Source organism: Stegostoma tigrinum, chromosome 9 (genome assembly GCF_030684315.1).
Source record: "Stegostoma tigrinum isolate sSteTig4 chromosome 9, sSteTig4.hap1, whole genome shotgun sequence".
Classification (NCBI taxonomy): domain Eukaryota; kingdom Metazoa; phylum Chordata; class Chondrichthyes; order Orectolobiformes; family Stegostomatidae; genus Stegostoma; species Stegostoma tigrinum.
In genome coordinates, this window is record NC_081362.1 from 60,491,254 (window position 1) to 60,503,597 (window position 12,344).

Consider the following 12,344-nt stretch of genomic DNA (forward strand, 5'->3'; position numbering starts at 1 on the left):
GGAGAGTTCCAAGCTTCATGAGGCACAGATTCTGTCATTTCGTTTTTCGAAGTGCTTACTTCTCGCCACCATTGCCCACAGTCATAAAATGTGTTTGGGCATCAGCTACTTGACACGGCCTCTTTTTTTCTTGCATTAGTTCACCGAGTAGTGAAGGGGACGAGAAGACGTGACTTCTGAATAAGCATTTCAATACATCTTCCTTGTAAAAGACAACAAAATAAAATCTGAAAGTCCACCTTTCAGCCATTTCCAGCCAGTGAGGCGTTACTTTTCTGGAGCCCCTTCACCTGCTGCGTTTTATTTGAAACCACTCTAAGGCAGCTGGCACTGGTGAAAGTCAAGTTAGAATTCCTCAGAAAATGACTTTTTTCAATACTGTATTTGTTCAAAAACCGTAATTTCACTACTTCCGAAGGAAGTACACAATCATCTGGTTCACTTTCCAGAAATAACTCTTTGATACTGGCATTTCCTCGATTGAATTTAACTTGCATCAAAACTTCTGCTGGTTTCTGCACCAGTCATGCTGTAGAATGTAGATCCAAATTGTGGAGCCCTCATCCGTACGGCATAGTGTGAGAATCAGCATAAAACAAGTGCAAATGCAGCACCATCGGCAAGTGAGCTAACAAACTGTTATAAGATAACAAAGTGTGGAGCTGGATGAACACAGCAGGCCCAGCAGCATCTCAAGAACACAAAAGCTGACGTTTCAGGCCTAGACCCTTCATCAGAGAGGGGGATGCGGTGAGGGTTCTGGAATAAATAGGGAGAGAGGGGGAGGTGGACCGAAGATGGAGAGAAAAGCAGATAGGTGGAGAGGAGAGTATAGGTGGGGAGGTAGGGAGGGGATAGGTCAGTCCAGGGAAGACGGACAGGTCAAGGAGGTGGGATGAGGTTAGTAGGTAGGAAATAGAGGTGCGGGTTGAGGTGGGAGGAAGGGATGGGTGAGAGGAAGAACAGGTTAGGGAGGCAGAGACAGGCTGGGCTGGTTTGGGTTTGCATTGGGGGGAGGGGATGAGCTGGGCTGGTTGTGTGGTGCAGTGGGGGGAGGGGAGATTTTGAAGCTGGTGAAGTCCACATTGATACCATTGGGCTGCAGGGTTCCCAAGCGGAATATGAGTTGCTGTTCCTGCAACCTTCAGGTGGCATCATTGTGGCACTGCAGGAAGCCCATGATGGACATGACATCTAAAGAATGGGAGGGGGAGTTGAAATGGTTCGTGACTGGGAGGTGCAGTTGTTTGTTGCGAACCGAGCGGAGGTGTTCTGCAAAGCAGTCCCCAAGCCTCCACTTGGTTTCCCCAATGTAGAAGAAGCCACACCAGGTACAATGGACGCAGTATACCACATTGGCAGATGTGCAGGTGAACCTCTGCTTAATATGGAAAGTCATCTTGGGGCCCGGGATGGGGCTGAGGGAGGAGGTGTGGGGGCAAGTGTAGCATTTCCTGCAATTGCAGGGAAGGTGCCGGGTGTGGTGGGGTTGGAGGCAGCGTGGAGCGAACAAGGGAGTCACAGAGAGAGTGGTCTCTCCGGAAAGCAGACAAGGGTGGGGATGGAAAAATGTCTTGGGTGGTGGGGTCGGATTGTAGATGGCGGAAGTGTCAGAGGATGATGCAGTGTATCTGGAGGTTGATGGGGTGGTGTGTGAGAACGAGGGGGATCCTCTTTGGGCGGTTGTGGCAGGGGCGGGGTGTGAGGGATCTGTTGCGGGAAATGCGGGAGACACGGTCAAGGGCGTTCTCGACCACTGTGGGGGAAAGTTGCGGTCCTTGAAGAACTTGGACATCTGGGACATGTGGGAGTGGAATGCCTCATCCTGGGAGCAGACGTGGCGGAGGCGGAGGAATTGGGAATAGGGGATGGAACTTTTGCAGGAGGGTGGGTGAAAGGAGGTGTATTCTAGGTAGCTGTGGGTGTCGGTGGGCTTGAAATGGACATCAGTTACAAGCTGGTTGCCTGAGATGGAGACTGAGAGGTCCAGGAAGGTGAGGGATTCCTCCGCCTCCGCCGCATCTGCTCCCAGGATGAGGCATTCCACTCCCGCACATCCCAGATGTCCACGTCCTTCAAGGACCGCAACTTTCCCCCCACAGTGGTCAAGAACGCCCTTGACCGCGTCTCCCGCATTTCCCGCAACACATCCCTCACACCCCGCCCCCGCCAAAACCGCCCAAAGAGGATCCCCCTCATTCTCACACACCACCCCACCAACCTCCGGATACACCGCATCATCCTCCGACACTTCCGCCATCTACAATCTGACCCCACCACCCAAGACATTTTTCCATCCCCACCTTTGTCTGCTTTCCGGAGAGACCACTCTCTCTGTGACTCCCTTGTTCGCTCCACACTGCCCTCCAACCCCACCACACCCGGCACCTTCCCTGCAATCGCAGGAAATGCTACACTTGCCCCCACACCTCCTCCCTCAGCCCCATCCCAGGGCCCAAGATGACTTTCCGTATTAAGCAGAGGTTCACCTGCACATCTGCCAATGTGGTATACTGTATCCATTGTAACCGGTGTGGCTTCCTCTACCCTGGGGAAACCAAGTGGAGGCTTGGGAACCACTTTGCAGAACACCCCCATTCGGTTCGCAATAAACAACTCCACCTCCCAGAACCATTTCAACTCCCCCTCCCATTCTGTAGATGACATGTCCATCATGGGCCTCCTGCAGTGCCACAATGATGCCACCCGAAGGTTGCAGGAACAGCAACTCATATTCCGCTTGGGAACCCTTCAGCCCAATGGTATCAATGTGGACTTCACCAGCTTCAAAATCTTCCCTTCCCCCACCGCATCCTAAAACCAGCCCAGTTTGTCCCCTCCCCCCACTGCACCACACAACCAGCCCAGCTCTTCCTCTCCACCCACTGCATCCCAAAACCAGTCCAACCTGTCTCTGCCTCCCTAACCTGTTCTTCCTCTCACCCATCCCTTCCTCCCACCCCAAGCCGCACCTCCATCTCCTACCTACTAACCTCATCCCACCTCCTTGACCTGTCTGTCTTCCCTGGACTGACCTATCCCCTCCCTGCCTCCCCACGTATACGCTCCTCTCCACCCAACTTCTTTTCTCTCCATCTTTGGTCCGCCTCCTCCTCTCTCCCTATTTATTCCAGAACCCTCACCCCATTCCCCTCTCTGATGAAGGGCCCAGGCCCGAAATGTCAGCTTTTGTGCTCCTGAGATGCTGCTTGGCCTGCTGTGTTCATCCAGCTCCACACTTTGTTATCTTGGATTCTCCAGCATCTGCAGTTCCCATTATCTCGAACAAACTGTTAGCTTCTGCCATTGCACCTCTTTCTTGGAGCCTTTCGCCTCAACCTGATCCCTTGTGGCTCTTGTATTACGTAGGACATGGTAAAACAGAGTGGGAAAATGTTTCAGACAGTTTAACCTTTCTAAATGCAGGGAATGTCAAAGTATTTTCAGATGTGCTGCGAATGATACTGGATAGGTATAATATACCTCTCAGCAAGTTTATTGTTTTAGATTATGAAGATAATCCTGATCAAACTCCAGAAACCCCATTTATGTCAATATCAGATACCTAAATACTTCCCAATCAGTCTATTCTAGGGTATTGTTTGTTGTTGCATAAGTCCAGGAAATATGAGGGATAGAGAATCCAAAATAGATTTAATGGATTGATAGCAAGAATTGCAGATGCTGGAGTCTGAGATAACAAGGTGTGGAGCTGGAGCAGCACAGCAGGTCAGGCAGCATCAGAGGAGCAGGAAAGTTGACATTTTGGGTTAGGACCTTTCTTCAGAAAATGGAGTGATACATGAGGAATTTTAGGTATGAGTGCAAGTAGTACATGATAAAGAACTTTTTTTTAATGCAGCAAATGATAATGAACATGAATTTATTGCTTATAATGGGGTTGGAAGCAGAGATGGATGAATACTTTCAGAAGGACTTTGGATAGGCATTTGAATGCAGTAATATTACAGGGGTGCATCTACAGAACAGGGTAATGGGACTGACTGGTTTGTTGCACAGAGGGCATGGACTCTGGGCCAAATGGTCACCTTCTGCACTGATATAATTCTGTGTGAGGCTTGGTGTTTTGCATGGGATGGAGAGATGCAAATAAACAGAGTGTTTTGGCAGCCCATCTCAGAAGTGTTGCAAATAATTGAGACGATTTGCACTTTGAGATGTATCAGTGGTAAACTACCACTAATCAGCTACGTACAAATTTTCTTGGAAAAATCTGGCACAATTCCAATTTTACGATATAATTTAACTGAAACTTTCCAGGAAATTCCAGGCCATCATTCCATTCTGTCAACCTTCTTCCAACTCATTTTCCTCACTTTTTTTTCCTCATTATTATTTGGCTCTGGAGAATTTTTTAACATTTTAGTCAACAGTGTGTCTGGCAGCTTCCAGCTGATGTACTGTACACAAGATAGAGAATATTCCCTGGTTTATAGATGCTGCTTCAAAACCCAATAATTTATCATATATTTGTACTTTACTAGACAAATGATGCTAAATAATTTCGCAAATTTGAAAAACAAAACAAACATTTTGTTTCTTCTTATTTAAAATATCATTTCTGTAACTCGAGTGTAAATTCCTAAAATGCCACTGGATTATGATTTTCACAGAAGGATTTATGAAATATCCTAAAACTCTGGTAAGATTCCCAGAATCTCATGTAATATAAACAAAGAATGACTTCAATCTTTGCAAACTAGTCATCCAAATTATAGATGAAGAAAGTGCTGGATTGAAGCTTCAAAACATATAGATAAGAAGTTCTGGAATCCCACAGAATAAAAACATAATTTAATTAAATTAGTCACTATAAATAAATCTTAATTAAAATAAAATTAGGAAAAACATCAATTAAACAGGGGTTGCATTTATAAGCGTAAGCAGTCTTCAAGTTTTCTGTGCAAAGTTGCAATGCTGTATGGCATTCTTGCCCAATTATTTTTTGTTAAAAAGCACAGTATCACACAGTTGACAGCAGCAGTGAAAACATTTGCTGGCTTGTGGAAGCAGGCTTAGATCCAATCTATGAATGCCATTTTATTGAATGATTTGATTATGTTGCAGTGGTTGCTTTAGGCAGAAAACTTGATTACAGATGATATTTCTGATTGCTGCTGCCTGTTATCAAAAATATGCAACTATCTTTGAGGGTTTTTATTTTTTTTAAAACGCCCCAAAACAGATGATATCCTAAACCTCATTTTAGTGTCAAAAATGCATTTTGACAAGGAAACATTTTTAGAAAATGTTTCCCTCACCACCCCCCTTCCCCACCGCCACCCTCATGAAATCCTTATAAGCAACAACTGGTGGTATTTCAACATAATTAAACAACTATCTGGAATATCTCAGTGAATGATCTTTAGATCAAATCTTTTATGTGACCTGAAAGTTGGAACTGTCCTAACAGTCTTTTCCTCCTAAAAAAAATTAAGTTGAAAATGGACAGTTTTGTTTGTGTTTAATATATGTTCAAGTAGTCTGTTGCAACATCTGAGCACTTTATCATCTAAGCATTAAATCTTTCTGAAACTGCGAACAAGTGGACACTTAAGCTCAGTTTCCTAACAAAAATCGTACCAGGGAGTGGAGCTCTATGCATGTGTGGAAATGCACATGTTCAGTGCTCTTTCCTGTCGGGCCAGTATGATTTTCAGCCACGCACATAAATTCGTTTTGCTGACTGCATTTTATAATCTACAGTAATAGGTTTTAGACAGTAATACTGCTTAACTGACGGCTTACTTGTTTGCACTTTTTAAAATATAGTTCTGCAGGAGTCATTTCAAAGTGTATGTAGCTGAACTAATTCAGGAAGGCCAGTGACCACAACTAAAAAACCTTCTATTCAGGGAAATTTTTAATCATTTGCTAATTTATCACATGCCGTTACTGACATGCAAATGTAGTTTATGGAACATTGTTCTGGTATTTTCAAGTTTTGTCAGTGAGGAGACGATTTTGAATAAGTTAGCTACAGCCAGATAATAATATCTCTGGAAGAATGTCCTTAGCCATGTTGTATCACTGACTGCATGTATCAGCTTTAGGACAATTGATAGACATATCACTGGGAAACTTCCAATTACATTCAATCTGAAACTAATTAATATAGAAAAAATTGTACATGTTTTAAAAATACAGAATTCAATTTACTGAAAAATTGGAGGAGCTTGATATGTTCACGGATGTTAGATGCTGCCTTGACACTATAAAACCAGGAAACTGTAAAACATGGAAGCAGTGGTAGGCCATTCTGCCTTTCGAGCCTGTTCTTCCATTCAATGGGATCATGGCTGATCAGACAACAGTCAGCTCCATTTTACTCCCTTTTCCCAATAACCCATGATTCCCTTACTAATTAAAATTTTTTCTGTCTCAACCTTGAATATACTTAATGACCCAGTATCAACAGTTCTTTGCGGTAAAGAATTTTGCAGATTTGCACACTTCTGAGAGAAGAAATTCCTCCTCATCTCTCAGTGAAATGCACGACCCCTTATTCTGAGATTATTCTGTCTGCTCCTAGAATCTCGCACAAGAGGAAACAACCTTTCCATATCTAACCTGTCGAGTCCCCTAAGCATCTTGTATGTTTCAACCAGGTCGCCTCTCATTCTTCTATGTTCTAACAAATACAGGCCCAATCCACTCAATCACTCATTGAGGCATACAGGTCTACTGCTAAGAAAATGCCTTTCAGCCCATCAAGTATAAGACAATCTCTCTGTATCCAGTATCAAGCAAGTGAACCTTCTCTGGACTGCCTCCAATGCCTTTCCTTAGGTAAGGGGTCAAAAATTATCCACTAATGCTGTTGGTACCATTGTTGTCAATGACATTTAGATCATTCTCCTTCCAGTCCAAGTACCTCTCCCAACCGAGAAGATATCCTTAACATGGGCAGCCAACATAGTCTTCAGGACTCTTGCTGATGACTGCAAAGAACTATATCTAATAACCTATTATACTGTATCCTACCCTAATTACATTCCGATTCAAGTGGCTTTCCCCCATTTGAATGATTCCCTGTATCATGATGCTGTGGTCAGTTTGCATATCCTCCATGCGGTTCTCACTCTCAACTGCTCACCTTGCAAAAATCTTGTAACTGTTACTGCACATGTGTCCACTTTAGATCAAATTGGTGTCCAGCAGCTTCCACATGCTGCAGGGCAACACATCACCCACCCTGCTATATCACTGTTGTATTTGATTTAACTTAGCAATTAATTACTTGAGATTCCCCATTCTTTATAATTCTTTGCAATAATACTTTGTTTTTATAAGTTTAATTGAGGTAGAAAATGACACTCACTACCATGCCTTTAATTGCGGAATGCTTCTACTTCACTGCAATGTACAGGTTTTGATGTTTATATTGATTTATTCAGAATGGTCTTGCCTTCACCTTCATTGCTTCATTCCCACCGTGTCTTTTTCCAGTCTCTCAAAACCACTATTCAGAGTGCCATCTGTTCTAAACAGCAGCCTTCAGTCCTCTTTCATACTTGTCTATCTTTGATAACAGTGCTTCAGCCAAGCTTTGACAGAGTGTGAGGAAAAACTGATGTGCTGAGTGTGATAATTAATGATTAATGGTTTCAGCATGGTACAGCGGATATGCAGTTCTCTGCAGAGTAAGTAACACTTTTAACAGTGCCAAGAAGGAAAGATGCAGTGCAGTTATCTGACATCTTTGCCACTATAATGAAGGAAAAATTGAACGCAGGTCACTTCAGCCAGGTGTTGCACCCCTACAAGTGACAGGTCAAATGACATGACCAAAGATACTAAAAGTAGTTCAGGGCCTGGGGGCAGACTGCAGACAGTGACAGTCGCTGAGCCTGTGCTTGGGCTCATTGACCATCTAGCTTGTTAAATTGGATGGTCTGTGTCCAAAGCAGCTAATCTGGAATGTAAACCATGCCAGTTGACAGGCTAATCAGCTGATGTTTGCTGGGGTCTGAAGAACAACTATCATTAAGCCAATAGGATACATCAGATTCCCCAGTCCTTTCTTTCCCTTCTGTGTGTGACATGTGGTGGATTATTTGTTGGACCTGCTGGGAAGTGGAGGCTGCTGAGGACAAGTTGAATGAATAGAAGTAAATCTGCCGGTAAGGCACACTTCTAACCTGAAAGCCTTTCTCAGCCATCAGTCTTAATGGTGCGTGTGGTCTTGTCCCACCTAAACCAAACCATTTGGATGATCTAATATCCTGACCATTTATCTGCTCTTGCACAAAGCTATTGGCTGATGGTGACAACATCACCTCCACCAAAATCCAAAATCCAGGGCATCTTTTCAGCATCAGACCTCTCTCCGTCTTACTAGGCATGTGGGGAATCATGGCTGATGGATCCTTCATCACCCCTCAAGCTCCCTGACCTGCCACCAACCCACCCCTGGGGTCCGCTTGTCAACTAAACCTCCTGCCTCACCCATGCAGCTATATATGACATTGCTCCTACCCCACACCCCAACACAGCACCCCTGCCCTCACATCCTCCAGCTTCCTGACTGAATTTTCTGATCCGAGGTCTTCCCTCTGATATCTTACAGGACCCTGTATTTCTGATTTTGTCTATGATCAGGACTGTAAGCTGGGGCTTTATCCACACAATGTGAAATTCCAGTGGTGGGGACAGATTCTTGTTCCATGTTCTGGAATCTCCAGTCAGAATGTGTAGGTGCAGCGTTTAGAGATTTTACACACAGTCCTCGTCTGCTTCATCCTCCAATACTTCCTCCTCTGTGTCTGTTTCTGAATATTCTTCTGAAGTTTTGATGTTTATATGTTTCTTCCTGATTTCAGTTTTCCCTGGATGTCGAGGGTAAGTGAGACAGTGAGTGTGAGAGAGCGAATAAGTCGGCAAGTGTGAAAGCGAGACAGCATGGAAATAACTGGGTGTGAGTAACGGAGTGAATGTGAGTTAGTGAGTGAGTGTGGGCAAGTGTAGGTGAGTGTGACTAAGAGAATAAGTTTGTAAGTGGGTGTGAGAGACACTGACTGAATGAGAGTAAGACAAGAGTGAGCAGTGTGAGAGAGTAGATGAGAGAGAACCCTGAGAGCGGTTGTGAATTGGGCGCACATGTACAGACACACATCGGCTGCTTGGTTCGGGGGCGTGCACCCTCCTTCCTTCCCAAAAACCGATCCACATACACATCAAGCAGGGAGAGGAGGGAAACCCAGGCTGAAAGACCACTTATAGCTGAACTCCACCCTCAAATATATTCCATCAAGACTAGTTTGAAGCCTGAGGCACCAGAGGTGAGTGTAGGCATATTGTTAATTAAACTCAATCCATATCTTCCCTAGCCCCCTCCTCCTCTCATGTTAACCATGTCCTGGGAGCTGATCTGTCTCCCTCTGCCTTGCTTCTCAAGTGCTAGTGCCCAGAAGTTTTATTGGTTAGCTATCCTGCTTTGCATTTTAATGATCATTTTTATTAATCACTCATTTGACAATGAATGATTTTGCCTCAGCAGGTTGTGTGTGGTTTTTTGTGTCTACCTGAACCTTTGTTTTTGAAATTCATGTTTAATGTTGTGCCAAACCAAATTGCAGGCAGCTGCTGCTGGGTTTCTTGCTGAAGGGGAATGAGAGACACACAATAAGTCTTATTGATTTTTATTTGAAGGGCTGGCAAAAGCCAGTAGAAGTGAGAAGTGTTGGAAGTGTTGGAAATGCTGAGCACCACTGGCAACATCTGTGCAGAAAGACAAACAGAGGTCAATGACCTTTTATCTGAGTGAGAGCAGATCATGAACCCCAAGTATTAACTCTGTTTTTCTCTCTCTACTACTCCTGCCTGGCCTGCTGAACATTTCCAGCATTTTCTTTTCAGATTTCCAACATCTACAGTGTTTTGTTTTTCTGTTATATTCTCCCTGCTGGGCATATAAGTACAGCTTGCCTCTACTTAAAATGAGAAAATACTCATCACTCAATGCAATATGCAATATTTCTGCTAACAAAGCCCGCTTGTGTGGATAAAAATAACAAATTTGATGGTGCTAATATACTGGAAGGTTTTGCCATTTTTTAAACTTGGAAGTAAAACCGGTTGTTACATGCCAACATAATATGTCACTGCTGGTTCAACATTTTTACATTTGTACAGAGAATTGTTGCTTGTTGTGCTTGTGAGGCTCAAACCTGTTTGATATTGGTGCTGTCTGGATATTGTGTAGGATCTAATTCTAAAATGTGGAGCTGGTTGCATAATAAAAACAACCAAGTTGTGTCCAATTGTCTGACAAAGCCATGGTTGTAAATTGTGTCATGTTGAAATGGGACAGAAACAGGAGAAGCACCAGGGTCCGTGATTTCTCTCGGGTTCTGGAACATGTCAACTCTTGCCAGCATGTAAAATGTAGAAACTGAAAAGTATGAGGTGAGCCGAGACAATTCCTCACTACAGAAAAGCAGTATAGGACTTTGGATCAGGTTCCTCATCACTATCAAACTTGGCAGGGATATTGGCATAGTGGTAATGTCACTGGGCTAAGCTAATGCTCTGGGATATGGGATCTATTACCACCACAACAGCTGGGGGAGGCTAATTTCAATTGATAAATTAGGAATTATAAAGACAGTCTCATACTAATGACCATATCATCAGTTGTCCTTGAGAGAAGGCCATCCTCATCCAATCTGATCTGTATATAGCTCTAGATCCATTGCAACATTATTGACTTTTGACTGCCCTCAAATATTTAACAAGTCACTTAGTTCGATGATAATTTGGAATGAGCAATGCTTGCTGGTCTCATCAATGATGCCTGTCATGCCACAAAAGGAGTTTGTTGCAGGTGAAGTGATTGAAATATGCATCCCAGTTAGGTTTCCTGGTTTTTATCATGCATTATTTTAAATGATTTTTCATTCTTATGTAAAACATTTTTGCTGTGTTTTCAATTTTTCTTTCATTAAGAACAGTTACTTTTGGAGAAAAACAAATAGCGTAGAGCATTCCAGATGACCAGTGTCAATGTGCTGTGACAAATGGAATAAACATTTTGTCTGTTTTACTGCTGAGATAAGTGAAATGGCGCAGTTTTCTTTCCAAGAAAACATTATCTAATTATCATTCAAAATTTGCCGACATATAGCAGAGTTTTTTTTCCCTAAACTGTACCCTTTGATTTTTCTGCTTATTTAATGTACTCAAAATAAGTTTGAACTTGAACATTTTTCTTTCGGGTGAAGGGATGTTGTCAGGTTTTAATTGTTAAAGACTACAAGCAGCAATACTCCTTATAGTGCATCTTAAGCCAGGGCTTTCCAGAATGGGGGATAGAGTGCTTCTAATCAGGTCATAAACTAAACTTTTGGTGTTGTGTGACCTGAAGCACTAACAGCTGCCTTGGAGCTTTGATAAGTTCCAACAGCCATACACATTTTCCAGCCAGCCCTCTTTCTATCCACTTTCACTGAGGGGTTGTGGCAATTTTCATGCCTCTGTCTGGGTTTACAGTGAAACAAAGTTTGGGAAGCGTGGTCTGTAGCAGATTGAACTTTAAATGAGTAAAAGTAAAAAGTGTTATGATGTAAGAAATATTGAGTGGGTTTAAAAACGCATATGGTGCGCCTTTTCATAAGGTTGTTCTTCGACTTACTAGTAAAGGGTGTGTGCTTACTATGAAGATGAATGTAAATATTAAGGATTGAATCATGAGTGCCACTAAAGGGGAATCTCCCAATGGGATTCTGAACCCTGCATTCAGGCTGACATATTTGTGAGAAACTGGCACTGTATGAAAACATTCACTGACTGTAAACCTTAGACTGCAGGTATACTCACTGTGCTGTTAGAGAAGGAGTTCCAGCATTTTCAACCAGCAGCAATGATGGAACGGTGATATTGTTCCAAGTTTCAAGTCAGGGAGGAGGTGTGTAGCTGGGAGGCAAATGTTTTTCAAAATTCATTCACAGGATGTGGGTGTTGCTAGCTAAGCCAGGATTTATTGCCTCTCCTTAATTGCACAGAGGGCAATTTAATGTCAGCAATGTTGTTGTGGGTCTGGAGTCACGTGTAGGCCAGACCAGGTACCTTGGGAAGCATGGTCTGAAGCAGATTGAACTTTAAATGCGTAAAAGTAAAAAGTGTTATGATGTAAGAAATATTGAGTGGGTTTAAAAACGCATATAGTGTGCCTTTTCATAAGGTTGTGCTTCGACTTACTAGTAAAGGGTTTGTTACCTTCCCTGAAGGGGAACCAAATGGTGTCATAGTTAAAATTAAATGCTTAACACCAGCATCTTATTGAATTCAAGTTCCACCATCTGCAATGGTGGGATTCAAACATG

The 12,344-nt window shown here is 43.2% G+C and overlaps 1 protein-coding gene across 2 annotated transcripts in view; it reads left to right on the forward strand.

The window, feature by feature from the left end:
* Positions 1–12,344, forward strand: part of LOC125454966 (transforming growth factor beta-2 proprotein) — a 97,422-nt gene that overhangs the window by 3,658 nt on the left and 81,420 nt on the right. The gene's annotated exons all lie outside the window — the stretch shown is intronic.